The 18,582-nt window shown below is 39.7% G+C and overlaps 1 long non-coding RNA gene across 4 annotated transcripts in view; it reads right to left on the bottom strand.

Annotated features, from left to right (window-relative positions):
* Positions 1-4,054: 4,054 nt before the first annotated feature.
* Positions 4,055-18,582, bottom strand: part of LOC139036542 (uncharacterized) — a 141,806-nt gene continuing 127,278 nt past the window's right edge. For all 4 annotated transcript variants that reach the window (XR_011489316.1, XR_011489315.1, XR_011489314.1 and 1 more), the window contains exons 5-6: positions 13,901-13,999; positions 4,055-5,016 (exon numbers count right to left, since the gene is read on the bottom strand). This is a non-coding gene — a long non-coding RNA (uncharacterized lncRNA). The remainder of the gene's footprint in view (positions 5,017-13,900; positions 14,000-18,582) is intronic.

Genomic DNA, 18,582 nt, shown 5'->3' with positions numbered 1-18,582 from the left:
AGACCAGTTCTCCAACTTAAGCTCTAGAACTGCACCGTCCCAGCAGTAGATAATAACCAAAATGGCTGTTAAGGGTTTGAAATGAAGCTAGGACAATTGAGAAACCAAAATTTTAACTTAGTTTACCTTTAATTGATTTAAATTTTTAAAGTGATACTCAATTCAGTTAATAGAATGCTTTTAACTTAACTATGTTTGGAACAATTTAAATATGTGAATATACTTTTTCAACCACAAACTTTTCAACTCAAATAGAAATTTAGTATCCAAATTTACATGTACTGTAAATGTAAGATATGTTTTTGATTTAGAAGATTTAGTACAAAAAAGTGTCACATTTTCATTAATTTTTCTTAAATTTATTGAGGTAGAGTTAAATAAAACTGTTAAAATGTATATCATCATGATGTGATATATGTGTACATGTTAAAGAATTCCTCCCATCCAGTTAATTAAAATATTCATCACTTCACATGGTTCTTTTTTATGGATAAAAATATTTAAATTCTACTCTCTTAACAAATTTCAATTACAGGATGTTATCAATTACAGTCACCACGTTTTACATTGAATCTTCAAGACCTTACTCACCTTATAGCTGAACATTTGTACCCTTTATCTATTTCCCCATCCCCCAGTCCCTGGCAACCAAATCTCTACTTTCTCTGTTTCTATGAGTTTGACCTTTTTTTTTAGATTCCATATTTAAGTGACACCATGCAGTACTTTGTCTTTCTCTGTCTGGCTCATTTCATTAAGCATAATGGCCTCAAGTTCCATCCATGTTGGTGTAGATGGCAGGATTTCCTACATGCTGAAATGATACCATTCTGTATATATTTGATTAAGCAAAAAGAGTATTAAAACTAATTTCACCTGTTTCTTTTGATGGTTTCATGTGGCTACTAGAACACTTAGAATTACATATGTGACTTGCATTACATTTATGGTGGACAGCATGACTCTAGAACCACATAGCCACATCTCCCCTTGGGGCTTTCACAGGTGCCTCAAAGTAGCACATCCAAAATTAAACATCCTCTTTTGTTCCCCACTCCCCTGCACCCTCAATCTTTCTTTTATAGAGTTGTCCAGATGTCTTTTTTTCATCAGATTACACTGGGAAAAATCTGGGCATGATCTTTTTTACAAATGATCACTTTCTGGCCGTGCTGGGTCTCTGTTGCCGTGTGCCTCTGCACACAGCATTCTCTAGCTGCAGCAAGCAGGGGCTGCTCTCCACTGCAGTGTGAGGGCTTCTCATCGCCCGTGGCTTCTCTTGTAGAGCACAGGCTTTAGGCACTGGGGCTTCAGTAGTTGAGGTGCGTGAGCTTCGTTGCCCTATGGCAAGTGGGATCTTCCTAGACAAGGAATTGAACCTGTATCCCCTGCATTAGCAGGCAGATTCTTAACCACTGGACCCCCCAGAGAAGTCCTTAGGAACAATCCTTGATTGATGCTGAAAAATTAGTACCACCTTCACTGCCATAGACCATCATTTCTCAGTGAGGGCAGAGCCGACATCTGTTTGTGTCCATCTGCTGCAGAACGCAACCTGTGGTAGGCTTTCCATAAAGACTTCCCATATGAATGAACAAGCAAAGGGACACATGATGACTAACCTCGAGCACTGGCTGAGGACACAAAGCACTTGTAACAGACTTGGGCAAATACGAGACAGCCCAGCGTGCACCCAGGAGCTGTTGTTAGCAATGGCTAACAACATGTTGTTAGGGGTAGAGAGGAGTCAGAGTTCCATGTTCAAGGCCATGGAGTGAAGCTGGGAAAAGAGCCTCCAGCGGCCCCCCGCGAGGTCTTGAGTTAACGAAAGCAGGCAGGAGCTGTCTTGTAGGCTCAACCAAAGACTCTGGACTATCAGTATTAGATTGAGTTTGAAATTGATGACCTCTGAAATCCCTTCCAACTCTAGGATTCTGTAGTCTTAATTCACTAATAATATTTTCATTGAGATATAATTAACACATCACAACATTCACTACTTTAAAGTGCACAGTTCAATTATTTACATTATATTTGCAGAAATGTGCAATCATCATCATTATTCAATTCTGGGGCATTCTAACGCCCCAAAAAGAACTCCATACTTATTAATGTGTGCATGCAAACGTTACTCAGTCACGTTTGACTCTTTGGACTGTAGCCCACCAGGCTCCTCTGTCCATGCAATTTTTCAGATAAGAATACTGGAGTGGGGTTGCCATTTCCTCCTCCAGAGGATCCTCCAGACCCAGGGATCAAACCTGTGTCTCCTGCGTCTCCTGCATTGCAGGCAAATTCTTTGCCACTGAGCCATCAGAGAAGCCTCCATACTCATTAGCAGTCACTCCCAATTTCTCTTCCCTTGAGCCCTGGTAGCCACTAATCTATTTTTCGCCTCTGAATCTGTCTATTCTGGACATCTGACATGAATAGAATTAAACAATATGTGGCTTTTTTTACTTCTTTCACCTAACATAAGACTTTCAAGTTTCCTCCATGTAGTATGAACCAGTACTCCATTTATTGTTATGGTCAAATAATATTCCATATCATGTTTTTCTCCACTTGTTAGTGGACAATTGGATTGCTTCCAGTTTTTACTGTTATGAATAATGTTGCTTTAAACATTTGTGTACGAGTTTTTGTTTGGACAAAGGCTACCCACTCCAGTATTCTGACCTGGAGAATTCCACGGACTGTATAGTCCATAGGGTCACAAAGAGTCAGACATGACTGAGCAGCTTTCATTCACTCACTCACTCATGTTTTCAATTCTCTTGGGTATAAACCTAGAAGTAAAATTGCTGAGTCATATCGTAATTCAATTTTTAACTTTTTAAGGAACTGTCAGACTATTTCCCAAAGCAGCTACACCATTTTACATTCCTACTAGCAATGTATGACGGTTCTGTTCCATATCTTAACCAACAGTTATTATTATCTTTTTGATTATAGCCATTCTAGTGGGTGTGAAGTCATATCTCTTTGTGGTTTTGATTTGCATTTCCAGACAGAGGATAAGATGGTTGGATGAGCCCAGGTTGGATGCATGAGACAAGTGCTTGGACCTGGTGCACTGGGAAGACCCAGAGGGATCGGGCAGAGAGGGAGGTGGGAGGGGGATTGGGATGGGGAACACATGTAAATCCATGGCTGATTCATGTCAATGTATGACAAAAACCACTACAATATTGTAAAGTAATTAGCCTCCAGCTAATAAAATAAAAAAAAGAAAGTGAAAAAAAAAAAAGATGGTTGGATGGCATCACTGACTCAATGGACATGAATTTGAGCAAGCTCTGGGAGTTGGTGATGGACAGGGAAGCCTGGCATGCTGCAGTCCATGGGGTCGCAGAGTCTGACATGATTGAGCAACTGAACTGAACTAATAATTTTAAGTATTTTTCCACATGTTTGTTGGACATTTATGTATCGTCTTTGGAAAAAAGGTTTATTTCGATCTTTTTCTTTTTAATTGTCTTTTATGGTTGAGTTGTATATTCTTTATGTATTCTAGAAAATCACTAAGATATCTGATTTTCATTATGAGTGAATTAGTTTGAAACCTGGGAAAACTAGCCGACTTTCTAGGAAAAAATTATCAAAGCTGAAACAGTTTGAGATGTTAAAGTCCAATGTGAATAGGCAAGGAAGAAATTTTAAACATTTTAAATTTAAAATTTTAAATATTTATAAAGTTACCTCCATATCTTCCATAAGCCCCACCCAACCTATCCTATCCTAAAATCCCAAAAAGCACCAGGATTGACTGGTTTCAAGGGTGAATTTTTTTCAAAAAAATGTTTAAAAAAAAAAAGATTTTTTCCTATGCCATGTAGTATGTTCTAGAATGTAAAGAAAGTATATTTCCTAATTTTTTAATGAAGAGAACATAAAACTGATACCAAAGTCAGAAAAATAGCCTAAGAAAAAATTATACTACAAATTTATTTATAAATATTGACACAAAATTCATAAATTAAATATCAATACATGCAATTTGGCAATACATTAAATAAATAATAGATAAAAAATGATCTATGGGAATCATACAATAATTCAATTATGAAAAGTCAGTTAACTAACATTAATTTAAAACGCAAATGGATAACAAGAAAACCTCAATATAGTCAGACGAGACACTGAACAGAAGCATTTATTTCCATTTAAAAAAAAAAAAACCTGCTTAGAACCTGAAACCTGAACAACAATACAATACCACCTCACATACCCATACAGGCTAATGTTTAAACATGTGCAACTATAAAAAAGATGGCAAATAGGGTGAAAAATAGAACTTATCATACACTCCTTGTGAGAGTTTAAATTGCTCAAATCATTTTGAAGAAAAACAATTTGGCAGTATCTAATAAAAATGAAAACCTATGTACTGTGATTGAAAAATTCTATATATTCTAGAGAATACATAGAATATATTCTAGAGAGATTTTTGCACAGGTTTCTATACAGACATTTCTGATTATTTCCATTGCAAGGCCTCTTTTAAATAGGTTGGAAATCTAAATTACTTCAATAGAACAAATAACTCACATTTGTTATATTTATACACTAGAATACTATGTAGCTGTTAAAATAATGTAGTTCTCCCTATTCAGCCATTTAACTAGAGCTCCATACAAAATGCTGAGTAGAAAAAAGCCAGTTTTACATGATACACACTTTGACATTTATGCCCTATTTCCAAACACAAAAATGAACATTATATATTATTCACTGAAACATACATGTATATGTAAGTGTATTAAAATGGAGCAGAAAATATATGTGTTCAGTCTACATTTTCTTCTGGTTGTGGGACACAGGAACAAACTACAGATGGAGGACAAAGAAAACACCAGCTTTTTCTGTGTGCTTTATTTCTTTCATTTAAATTAGGATGCTGCAAAGAGAGGAAGACATCTCCAATCCTCAGTTCCGACTGGTGGATATATTCATTGTGTTATTATTCATTGTACTTTTGGGTAGTCTTCATATTTCTTAGAAAAAAAAATATCCCTTGGCAAAGTAAGAACACAAAGTCCCTTAATATGATTATATATGTATATTTTTTTTTTCAAAAGTCAACAGCATTTTAATGCTAGTAGTATCTATATCAAAATTACTTTTTAAAATGAGGACACATGACAATTAATATAGGCTTAAGGTTCTAACTAATTAATTGACCAAAATTTACGAGTGTGTTTGTGTGTATATGAATGTGTAAACATGCATCTGTGTGATTGTGACTGTGTGTGAGTGCATATGTACATGTGTATATGTGTATGAATGTGTATATGTGTGGGAGTGGGTATATGCATGTGAAAATATGTATGTGTGCATGTATATATGTAAGTGAGGGCATAAGTACACAAGAGAATGTGTGTGAGAGAGTGTATTTGTTATATGTAGGTGCACACAGGCCTTCCCTGCTGCTCAGACAGTAAAGAAACTGCCTGCAAAGCAGGAGACCTTGGTTCAATCTCTGGCTTGGGAAGATCTCCTGTAGAAGGAAATGACTACCTACTTCAGCTTCTTGCCTTGAGAATTCCGTGGACAGAGGAGTCTGGAGAGCCATAGTCCCTGGGGTTGCAGAGAGTCGGCCACAACTGAGCAACTAACCCTGGGTTACAAGCTGGGGCTTCCCTGGTGGTTTAGACACCAAAGAATCTGCCTGTAATGCAGGAGACACGGGGGACATGGATTCAATCCCTGGGTCGGGAAGATTCCCCTGGAGAAGGCAACAGCAACCACTCCAGTATTCCTGCCTGAAAAAATCCCACGAACAGAGAAGCCTGGTGGGCTACTGTCCTGGGTCACAAAGAGCTGGACATGATTGAGTGACTGTGCACAGTGCTAGGTAAATATAAGTGTATGTATGTGTGTATATATGTGTATCTATGACAGCATTTATACTCTGTTTCTGTATGTATGTGGTGGGTATACATGTAAGTACACGTATATAAGTACTGTGTGAAAAAAAAAACAAAAAAAAAATAAGTACTGTGTGAATGCATGCACATGTGTGTATTTGTGTGCGTGTGTGGTATGTGTGTATGAACTGATGCACGCACACACAGCAAATGGGAGGTAATACAGATCAGGTGTACCATATATGCTTTTCTGTCTTTTCATGTAGATTTTATGCGTATTAACGTCTGAAGCTATGACTCATATTTCTTTTGGATTCACAAATAGTGAGTTCTCAACAATGCTTGCAGAATTGAATTTGGCATCAGTACCCCTCAATTTCCACAGGCCAGCAAATTTTCATAGACCAAACTTCAGAGATTTTTTTGCTTAGTACAAGATAGTTTGTAGTCAGGATAAAAAGTAGAAAATAAGACCCTAGAGATGAGTTTATTTTAGAATTTATAGAGACACAGTTATTTCATTTTCTGGATTCCATAGCAAGTATCAGGTAACAAGAGTCTATATTTCCCCCAAATCACGAAAATTAGTTAAGAGAAGATTGAGAAGAGGTTATGCTGAGGATGACTTGCTTTATTAGCCAGAACAGAAGAGGCACCATCAGATGGACCTCGTCTCCACATGGGTCCAGTGGTAACTCATTCATTTAGGTGAAGGAGGGGGTTCCCTTCACAGATCCTGGCAGCAGGAGAGGGAAGTAGTGGTGGTGGCAGGGATGGAAGTGTCCTCCCACTTCTCTGTAGGAAAGCTGTCAACCCACAGGTTCAGCTCCCAGGATAGGAGGGGGTTCCACAGGGGAGCATCATTGCCCAGGCCTAAGCAGACATGCTCAGCAATGCATCTTGCTGACAAGGAGACACAGCCACAGCTTTTGTTCCATGGGCCAGCAAAGGCAGCCGGAGCGGGAGAGCCATCCAAAAGCAAAGAGAGACCATTGCCTCATGCACAAAAAGAAGTTAGTGTCTTATTTGCTTTTCCTCTGGCGACTGAGTCAGGCAGGAAAGCAACACCCTACGGTCAGATCTAAGTTGAAGAGGTGAGAGCTCCACTTGGGTTCGATTCAGCAGGCTGCAAGACCCACACAGTCCAGATCAGCGATAAACCAGACGATCCACAGCAGCAGGGGAAAGGCCTAACTCCCAAATGGCACTTGGAGCCCAAGAACAGTCTCCTGCATTTTAACTCGGACGCCCCACCCAGCAAACCAAGCTGTGTTCTTTCTGGGTGGCTGGCTTAAAGAATTGTACATTACAGTGGAAACTCCCATTTACTTCATTTACTGCCATTTATAATATTTTCCACTATTTGGAGATAATGAATTCATCCTTTTCTTTTTCCTTTCCTTTTTTTTTTTTTTGCAGGCCACCACAAGAGCCAAATGTTCCAGAATGCTTCACAAATGTGTTGCCCTTCATCTTCTATGATAGCTTTAGTGGTTTCTTTGGAAAGGTCCCAATATCAACCAAATTAACAATGCTGAGAATAAACTCAACTGTCACTTTCATTCCCTTTGAACAGCAGGAGGAAAACGCCACCTTCAAGGGCCTTTCCAGTGTGCAGGCATACAGTAGACAGGTTAATTAAAGTCACTCCCAGAAAAACAACCACCCACCCGAGACAGTTTCTCCCTAGCCAAGTCTAACTTTGTATCAAAATTTTAGACAAACTCCAGTTTATCTGAAATTTATTTCACACAAAGGACCGAAACCATGAATTTTGTCAATGAAATTACATCTCTGAGATTGACCAGCTAAAGGACCTTTTGGAAGGATGTTAAGCAAGAGTCTTAGCAGGAGGTCACAAAGAGAGAGGGAACGTTCCACGCTTTTTTCTTGTATAGAGAGCCAGACATGTACTGCACATTGCTGCATGAGTAGGAAGGCACTCATCACTTAGAAAGCTTACTTTTTGTCAAATAACAGCCTCACAGCGGCATCTCTTTCATTTTTACACCCTTCGGCCCACCATCAAAACTGAGGCAATAAACATGCCAGCACTTCATTTCTCTTTCTTACATTCTGTCATTTTTTGCTTGGCAAAAGTCACTGCCAAGGGGCCAACAGGAAAAGAAGACATACTGAACTAGGAAAAAAGATGGCACCCAGCTAAATCCATCACCAAACTCCAACCAGTAAAGGAAGCGGGTACCCAAATCAGGTGACCACAGCTCAGATACTGGGAGATACTAAAGAGCTATCCTGGAGGAGGTGGCAGAGAAATCACAATTTTTGCACCACTAAATGTGGCTTTATATTGTCAATTTCTACAAAGCAGAAAGGAAAAAACATTCTTTGTTTGCTCAACTTGTCAGATCTCTAAGAAAATGTTTTCAGCATCCATCATCAGTTGGCACTTCCTTGCACCAAGAAGTCATTCTTCTTGTATTGCCTCCTTCTCTGTTAAGGTTTTGGACATCTATGTAGATTCCCTATGGTTCCTGTTTCACATAATGCAGAGTTCCTCAATTTATATGGTTCAGTCCCTGATATGTCTTCTCCCATCAGTTGCTTTTCCATATAGTCAAAACAATGGTTTTCCCAGTAGTCACGGAGGGATGTGAGAATTGGACCATAAAGAAGGCTGAGTGCCAAAGAATTGATGCTTTTGAACTGTGGTGTTGAAGAAAACTCTTGAGGGTCCCTTGTTCTTATTATATAACTGCAAGGAGATCAAGCAAGTCAATCCTAAAGGATATCAACCGTGAATATTAATTGGAAGGACTGATGCTAAAGCTGAAGCTCCAATACTTTGGCCACCTGACACAAAGATCCAGTTCATTGGAAAAGACCGTGATGCTGGGAAAGATTGAAGGCAGGAAGAGAAGGGGACGACAGAGGGCAAGATGGTTGGATGGCATCACTGACTCAAAGAACATGAGTCTGAGCAAGCTCTGGGAGGTGGTGAAGGACAGGGAAGCCTGGCGTCCATGAGGTCACAAAGAGTTGTACAAGACTGAGCCACTGAATAACAACAATCTACTACTTTTAAATTTTCTGTCTTTATATTGAAAATGTATCCTTCATCTAAGTAAAACATAGGTGAATTTTATTTTTCACCCAGTTGGACAATCTCTGCCTCTTAATCCGAGTTCATAGTCCACTAACATTTAATGCAATTATTGACATGGCTGGAGTTAAACTCTACACTCTATGTTTTCTGCTTGTTTCACTTTTTTGTTGCTGTTCCTTTGATTCTACTTTCCTGTCTTCATTTGAATTGATCAATTATCTCTTAGTATTATTTTTATCTACTCTAATATCTTTTAAACTATGCCTCTTTGGTTATTTTTATTACTGGTTATTCTAAAGATCATAATATGCATTCTCAACACAATTAACATGAATTAATGGTGGCTCAGCTGGTAAAGAGCCTGCCTGCCAAAGGCAGGAGACGCAAGAGATGCAGGTTCAATCCCTGGGTGGGGAAGATCTCCTGCAGAAGGGAATGGCAATCCCACTCCAATATTCTTGCCTGGAGAACTCCACAGACAGAGGAGCCTGGGGGTTACAGTCCATGGGGTCACAAAGAGTGGACATGACTGAGGGACTAACACAACAATAGTAGATCATGTCACGTTTTAAATATAGCAAAGTGTACATGTCAGCACCAAAGTCCTTAACTCTCTTCCCCCATTCCTCCCCCTGGCAACCACAGCTTGTTCTCTAAATCTGTGAGCATGTTTTGTTTTGTCTACGTTTATTTGTATCATCGCTTTTTAGATTCTATATATAAGGAATGTCATATGATGTTTCTCCTGTTCTGACTTACTTCACTCAGCATGACAATCTCTAGGTCCATTCATGTTGCTGCAAATGGCATTATGTTATTCTTTTAATGGCAGAGTAGTATTCCACTGTATATATGTACCACACCTTTATCCATTCCTCTGGTGATGGACATTTAAGTGGCTTCCATGTCTTGGCTATTGTAAACCCATCTCCATGTTATTGTTATTATATATGTTGTAAGCCCTAAAATATATTGCTTATTTTGCTTGAAATAGAAAATTATATTTTTATGGTCAATTATCATTTTAAAAAATAGAAAAAATAAATTGTATGTTTACCCACATACTTATTGTTTTTGGAGTTCTTCATTTCTCCCTGCAGAATATTGGACTTCTGCTTCCATTTGGACCTTTTGAACTTTTCTTCCTTGAAAACAAGCCTGAAGTTAGGCATGATACAAAGCTAATGCAAACTGATGCCTAGGTGAAGAACTAGCTCCAGTAATGACAAGCAAGGATGTGCAACAGCCTTCCTATGATCGTTAAAATACACACCACACAAGTGACCTGCAACAGAAATTTTTAGGGCCTATTTTTACTGCAGGAAAGAAAACCAAAGGGTGTTGGATTAAGCCACAAAAGTCCTTCAAGGTAGAAATAATCTTTTCTGAAAGTTAGAACTAGGATCAAAAAGTTTAAGAGACTTGAAAGCTGATTTACATTCAAAATAAAAAACTTAGATTATTCAACATGAAACAGAATGTGTTGAAAACCACTGATTCTCTGTGACAGGGTTAGTCAAGCTGCAGGGGTGAGAGTCAGCATGGCACAGGAGTTAAAAGTTCAGACCACGGTCTTTCACTTCCTGAGACTGACTCCTGTCTCGCTCCTTACTGGCAAAATGTGAACTTGAGAAAGTTAATTAACTTCTCTGGCCTTACTTTCCAATCTGTAAAATGGTCATGATGATAATAATAATGACCTCAGAAGGCTGCTGTGGAGGGAGCATCTAAGAAACAACTGGAACACTACAAGGCACACACTCCCACTATTCAGTAAACATTAGCTATTATTATTATTAATACCAGGTGATTCTTCATGTTGTTTCTAACTCTCTAAGGTTCTGTTTTGCTCTGAGTCTTCTCTTTTTCATTATGCTTGGGATTCAAAGCAAAGATAAAGCAATTGTTTCTGTATCATACTTTCCTTTCACTCCACCTCAGTATTCACTTATGAAACTCTGTAATTTTTGCCTAAATTCCTAATTTGAAACACTGAAAGAACTTATTTCTCTTACTGAAATAATCTACTAAGACAAGAACTATGGCACAAATATATCGTATAACATCACCAGATCAATGAAAAACCAAATGCCATAGATAAAAATCAGAATCCTTGATGTGTACTCTTGAAAAGTGGTCAGCCATGAAAGAAATGAGACTTGATCTCTAAGTGATTAGACAATGAGAAACAAGAGAACTAACTTATGCTGCTGACCTATGTCATCCACTAATTACTCAAAGGAACACTTAGGTTCTAAATCATCTTCATGACATGATCCAGTAACCTCATTTTACAGGCATCATAACTAATATTTGAAGCAGCTTAAGTCACTCATCCAACTTCACATGGATGTGTCTCCTGCAGCCATAACTTTCCACCATGGCAAATGCTACATTGTGTTCATGTGCTATAGGACAGCAGAGATACTTAGAATATGTCAGGACCTGGAGAACTAGATAGACATTTGCATAGACTCAATTAATGGAGAATAGAACACATGGAGGTCAGGAACACAGGCAGCCAAAAAAAAGGGAGTTGAGGAGAGGAATCAGGAACAGGACAGTCTTGATGTAGCTCTCCCCCAAAACAAACACAAAGTCAAGGACTGAGTCAATCAAGTGGTTGATTCAGAAAGCAGAGGTGCACCATCAAGAGCGTGGGGAAGCCAAACAGGGGAGGAAGGCAGCCAGTGAAGTCTGTGTTCTAAGAAAATTTCTACTGTAGGCATCTGGAACTTAAGCCTGCTAGGGAACCCCTGGAGCCTGGATACAGCCACAGACCACGGAGTTACCCCATCCGAGAGGGTAAGGGAAATGGGGCGTTTATACAGATGCATTCTATTTCTTCTTTCCCTCAGTGACTGACAACTACTCCTGGTGATGTTCATTCCACGGTACTCCAACCTGCCACGTGAATGAACAGAGTGGCCTTCGATGGCAGGAGCATGTTCTCAAATGAAATAAAGGCAGTGCTGGTAGCTGAAAGGTAGGCCAGCATATGTTCAAATGGTAAAGGCCAAAGTCAGGAATTCAGCTTGATAAATATCAACTATGATGGTAGGTTTATGGCTCTAAATTGTATAAGCAGCTAAGGTTAAGAAACCAGAAATCATTGACTTGGCTTCATAGAAACTATCCACATTTTCTCAATCAGCACCTTAACTTTGTACTGAAGTCATCAAGGGTGAAGAAAATGACCCTCGGATGCTCAGGGCACTAACAGCAAATTATATTCTAGTTTCATGCCCTTGAACTCTAATATTCTCACCTATTGTACCATCTGGTGAGCAGTTATGTACTTCATTCCAAAACCTAGGTCTGATCTAGGCAACTGTCTCCTTTAAAATCTAGGGAAGGTGAAAAACTGAATTTAAGGAAGGAGATGGGGTCTGAGCTTCCACATTCATATAAGGAATAAGTGGCAAAAGAGAAAATAGAGAAATTAAAAAGTAACAGTAGGAACTCTTATATACTGTTGCTAGGAACTAAGATGGTGCAGCCACTTTGGAAAACCATTTGGCTATTTCATAAGGTTGGTTTGGGCTTCAATATTCCAATGAGGAGTTAGAATACTAAAACATACTCTTAATATACAATCCAGCAATTCTATTCCCTAAGTATTTATCTGAGAGAAATGAATATTTACAGTCACACCAGAACCTATATGCCAATATTTATAACAGCTTTTTCATAACTATCAAAAACCAGAAACAAACTGTCAAATGCCCCTCACCACAAAATGAATAAACAAAGTGCCAGACATTCACACAATGGAATCCTACTCAGAAACAGAAAGGAAGGAACTAGGATATGCATAACAATGTAGGTGAGACTTAAATGCATCATGCTAAGTAAAAGAAGCCAGACTCAAAAGGCCACATGATATGATACCATTTACATGACATTCTAGAAAAGACTGGGTGTGTAGGGCAGCACAAGGAAATTTTCTGCTGATGGAAATATTTTGATTGCATTGGTAGTTACATGACTGTGTGCTCTGCTGTGCTGTGCTTAATTGCTCAGTTGTGTCCAACTCTTTGCGGCCCTACAGACTGCAGCCCACCAGGTTCCTCTGTCCATGGGGATTCTCCACGCAAGAATACAGGAGTGGGTTGCCACGCCCTCCTCCAGGGGATCTTCCCAACCCAGGAATCAAACTCAGATTTCCTGCATTGCAGGTGGATTCTTTACCAACTAAGCCACCAGGGAAGTTACCAGGTAAGGTACATGACTGTGTACATTTGTCAAATTCATAGAATTATACACCAGAAAGACAGAATTTTGCTGCATGTGTTTTTTAAGTAAATGAAATTTTTAAAAGGCAATGGTAGATTCTAACAGCAGCACAGAACCTCAGTCAGAGTTGAAAACAAAACCCAGAGTACCGGGACTGAAAATTCCACCCTCCTGTGCCTCAGCCATTGGCAGCAGCATTCTGGGCCCTCAGAAACTGAGACAGTCCATGATTAAAGCAAAAATATGTGCAGACTAACAGATTCTTTGAACCTCCATGAGACTACACCTCCATCTCTATGACAGAGCCAAATCATGTGGATTGATTTTCAGTCCAGTACCACAAAAATGACAATCATTCAATGAGATAAATAACAAAATTTTTAAAAGCAGACTATCAGATTTTTAAAGGATGGAAATATAATATCCACCCTGGAGATTAGGAGTCACACGGATGGTGGAACTGTCTTTGATTGTACATGAAGCATTTGGAGCAGAGGAAGAAATTTAGACTATGGAAATGCACAAACTGTGTATGGACTCCCTGGCTCCTCACATGATTATGGCAGATCAGATTCGGAGTCTCAATGTTTTACCCTCCCTGTACCGTGTTTTTTGCTCTGTAACTTCACGGTTCTCCCCAGCCTTTAATTTTGGGCTTAGTGAGGAGACATGCTTTGGCCAAGGGAGTATGGATGGAAGTGACTACATGATACTTCTGAACACTCACCTAAAGAAGTCATGTGCTGTTGCCATCCCCATGAAGAGAGATTTCTTGTGCCCCTAGATGAATTCATATGACGCTGGCCATTGCAGCTAATCTCCTGACCTACGAGCAAGAATAAATGAACCCTGTTTTAAGTCACTGAGTTTTGCAGGCAGTTTGTTATGCAGCATTACCACGGCAATAGCTAACTGAGACAATGATCTCGGGTGAGTTTATATCCCATGTATCCTTTTATTCATTCAAAACAAATATGTACTGAACACATGCAACGTGCAAAGGACCACAACAGGTGCTGATCACCTTGCAGAGCAGAGACTTCAAGCGTCCCTTCTGACTATAACCTAAAGCTCACTGCCATGTGGGTCCAAATGTGGTCATTTATGCAAATATTTGGGCCAGCTCTAAAACTCCCCCTGCTTATACAAGAAGTTCAGTACATAAGCTGATTCTTATCAGGCTCTAAATTGATTTGGACTGTATCCTCTGCCATCTCTCACTCCATACTCACCACCCTTTGTCCCCACCCCCACCTTCCATGTCTCTAACTAGGCTTTACAAAGCTATGCTTAATTGTAGGGATTCTATAATACTGTAGATACTAGAAGTCAGTTGTTCTGAGCACTAGACACATGTTGCCCTTTAACTAAACTTCAGTTTCTTAGCACATTAGCCTCAATTCAAATGCTCAATAGCTCCATGTGACCAGAGAACACTACTGGACAGAACATACCTAAAACATTTTTATCATCACAAAAAGTTCTATTGGACAGTCAGCTAGAGTTCTAGTTTGGAAACATCGCCCATTTTCTTCCACGGGCTCATACCACTATCAGAATGTCATGTGCCAGCCTCGGTACTAAACCCAGAATGAACATCAATGTGACTTTATTGTAGACAAGGCACCACTATGCTGTCTCCTATAACTGAAAGTAATTCTCACTGGGATCTCAGAGTCCCTCCCTGAATCTTGGATTCTGTTGTAACCCTTCCCTTGCCAAGTCCATTTCAAGTTATTTTCCTCCTATAGGAAATTTCTAGAATGTCATGGAAATCAGTCAGTACACATAGTAAACTAGAAAAAGAGATGCCACCCAACTTCTCCTGCCTGATGTATCCATACTTCAGATCCACCTAAGCAGGACTGCTCTCACATGGAACTGAAATGGAAACTATAATATCCAGGTGCTAGAGTGAAGGATAAATCCAGTATATATATGTATATCATATCCAGTGTAGGGAGCATAGTAGATATCAAGAAATAATGCTTGGACTTCCCTGGTGGTCCAGTGGTTAAGAATCTGTCCATCAAAGCAGGGGACATGGGTTCAATCCTTGATGCAGGAAGGTCCCATGCTGTGAGACAACTAAGCCCAGGGCCACAACTACTGAACCTGAGCTCCAGAGCCTGTGAGCTGCAAATTCTGAAGTCAGAGAACCTAGAGCCCGAGTTCCACAGCAAGAGAAGCCCCCACTCACCGCAACAAGAGAAAGCCCAAACGCAGCAATGAAGACCCAGCACACTCAAAACTTAATTAATTTTTTAAAGAAAGAAAGTATGCTTTTCCCTCTAATCATCGCAACTGTATTGGAATTGGGCATAATTTCCTGATGCTAGAGACTGGCTGATTCCATTAGTTGCTAACTAATACTCACCCAGATAAGTTCACAGGTGGCTAGAAATGTTAGCACAATCAAAACTCTCAACTAGGACCCATAACCTCCCTTCGACTGCACCAAGATCTTGTCCTTTTTGCCACTAGAGAAGTAAAAGGAGCAGAGATTCCTGACTGGAAGGTCCTGATTTCAACTGGATGACCACCAAATGATCTCAGATGGCTCTGAGCATCCCCGCTCCTTCCCCTGGCTCCCTGGGAGCTGCTTTCTGGAGCATAACAGCAAGGCTATAAAAAAAACTCAGCATCTTAACCGCCTCTATGCTATCTTTCTTCCTTAAATTTTGAGATTCGTTTTTAAAAATGTAAAATAGGAGGAGGCTTAATCGGGAAGAATAAAGTCTGCCTTGAAGGAAGAACTGCTAACCAAGAGCAAAGCTACAGGAGGGTTTCTGCCGTGTTTTCTTCTAAGCTCACTGGAATTTTTGGTCTTGGACAGACAGATCAGCTCAGCACATTGCTCCCAAGTTTCCAACCCCAAAATATTTTTCTTAATTTTAAATCTTTGAAGAAGAAATGCTACATTTGCTTCATGAGTTTTTACTATTGAATATGATGGAAACAGAACGCTAGCTCCTGTGTCTTATGGCCCCCAAAAGAAGTTGGGCCAATGGAAAAAGCTGAGATTTTACTTTTTTTCTCTACCCATCTATTGAGACTTTCAAAGTATATCACTCAGAAAATATCCCCATTTGAAAAGAACTTTACTCCTAGTACTTATGGCTTTGATGACTAAATTTGAAGGGGCGGGGGGGGGGGGACACTTATAATTCTGAAGTAAGTAAACCCTCAGCCTTTCCAAGATTCCAGAACCTAAAACCCCCCAGACACAACTTCCTCTTAGAAGAACTAGAAGAATAAATTTACATTTGCCATTCTCTGAGAAATGCTGACCACCAGACCAAATTCCTTTCAATGGGCCTTTCAAACTCCAATATATCTCATATTATTATGCATCCAACTTCAAAGCCAATAGAATTAAACTCTTATTTACTCCATTGTATTCTAATTTTACATTTTCTACATTTTATTTTGTACATGTGGCATGTTCCTTTTCTTTCTTTTCACTCCTTATACCTTGTCTTTCATTTGCTTCCCTCTTTTTGGGATACACAAAATCCCTTGGTCTTTCCTGTCTCAGTAAATAGCTAAACCATCTGCCCAGAGGCTCAAGTCATAAATACAGGACCCATCCTTGATTTCTCCTTTTCTCTCATGGCCAGCATCCAATCTGTCAACATGGCCTGCTGAGTTTGCCTCCAAAACATTTCCTGACTCCATTACATCTCTTTCTGAATGTGTTTACATCTGTTCTTCTGTTCCACCACCTGGTTCCAAGACAACATTATCTCTCAAATGACCTACTTCCACTTTTGTACTTCTACCATCCGTTCTTCAAAAGCAGTTGGAATGATCTTTTTAAGTATATATAAATTCATTTCACCCCCCTGTATAAACTCACCACTGACTTTTTTTGAGACATATAATGAAATCTAAACAGTTTACCATGGCTTTGAAGAGTCTAGCCTGTACCCACCTTCCCACCTTTATTTCTGGACTCCTCTCCTATCATTGCCCTTGGTGCTCTACACGCCAGGACCAGCTTCTTGTCTGAATGCTGATTTTCCCAGCTTTCCTCTTTCCTCAACACATTTACATTAGCCGTTCTCTCTGCCTAAAACCATCTTCTCCTACCGCTCTGAACAAGTAACTCATTACTGCCCTTCAAGTCAGTGTCAGTCCACACAGTCTAATGTAGCTCTCCAGTCCTTCTGGATTCCAACGCTGCAACATATAGTCTGTACTTATCACAAGCTAATATTTGCTAGATACATTTCTTAGCTTATTGTCTGCTCCTCCACAGGACTGAAAAAGGTCACCTTTTGTTCCAACCCCAAAGAAAGGCAATGCCAAACAATGCTCAAATTACCACACAATTGCACTCATCTCACATGCTAGTAAAGTAATGCTCAAAATACTCTAAGCCAGGCTTCAGCAAAACGTGAACCATGAACTTCCAGATGTTCAAGCTGGATTTAGAAAAGGCAGAGGAACCAGAGATCAAGTTGCCAACATCCGATGGATCATCGAAAAAGCAAGAGAGTTCCAGAAAAACATCTATTTCTGCTTTGTTGACTATGCCAAAGCCTTTGACTGTGTGGATCACAACAAACTGTGGAAAATTCTGAAAGAGAGGGGAATACCAGACCACCTGACCTGCCTCTTGAGAAACCTGTATGCAGGTCAGGAAGCAACAGTTGGAACTGGACATGGAACAACAGACTGGTTCCAAATAGGAAAAGGAGTACGTTAAGGCTGTATATTGTCACCCTGCTTATTTAACTTATATGCAGAGTACATCATGAGAAACGTTGGGCTGGAGGAAGCACAAGCTGGAATCAAGGTTGCCGGGAGAAATATCAATAACCTCAGATATGCAGAGGACACCACCCTTATGGCAGAAAGTGAAGAAGAACTAAAAAGCCTCTTGATGAAAGTGAAGGAGGAGAGTGAAAAAGTTGGCTTAAAGCTCAACATTCAGAAAACTAAGATCATGGCATCTGGTCCCATCACTCCATGGCAAATAGATGGGGAAAAGTGGAAACAGTGGCTGACTTTATTTTTCTGGGGTTCCAAAATCACTGCAGATGGTGATTGCAGCCATGAAACTAAAAGACGCTTGCTCCTTGGAAGGAAAGTTATGACCAACCTAAATAGCATAATAAAAAGCAGAGACATTACTTTGCCAACAAAGGTCCATCTTGTCAAAGGTATGGTTTTTTTCCATTGGTCATGTATGAATATGAGAGTTGGACTATAAAGAAAGGTGAATGAGGAAGAATTGATGCTTTTGAACTGTGGTGTTGGAGAAGACTCTTGAGAGTCCCTTGGACTGCAAGGAGATCCAACCAGTCCATCCTAAAGGAGATCAGTCCTGGGTGTTCACAGGAAGGACTGATGCTGAAGCTAAAACTCCAATACTTTGGCTACCTGATGCAAAGACCTGACTCA

This window comes from Odocoileus virginianus, chromosome 9 (assembly GCF_023699985.2).
Source record: "Odocoileus virginianus isolate 20LAN1187 ecotype Illinois chromosome 9, Ovbor_1.2, whole genome shotgun sequence".
Taxonomy (NCBI): domain Eukaryota; kingdom Metazoa; phylum Chordata; class Mammalia; order Artiodactyla; family Cervidae; genus Odocoileus; species Odocoileus virginianus.
Note: the sequence above shows the minus strand (reverse complement) of the source record. Positions and strands in the feature narration are given on the sequence as shown.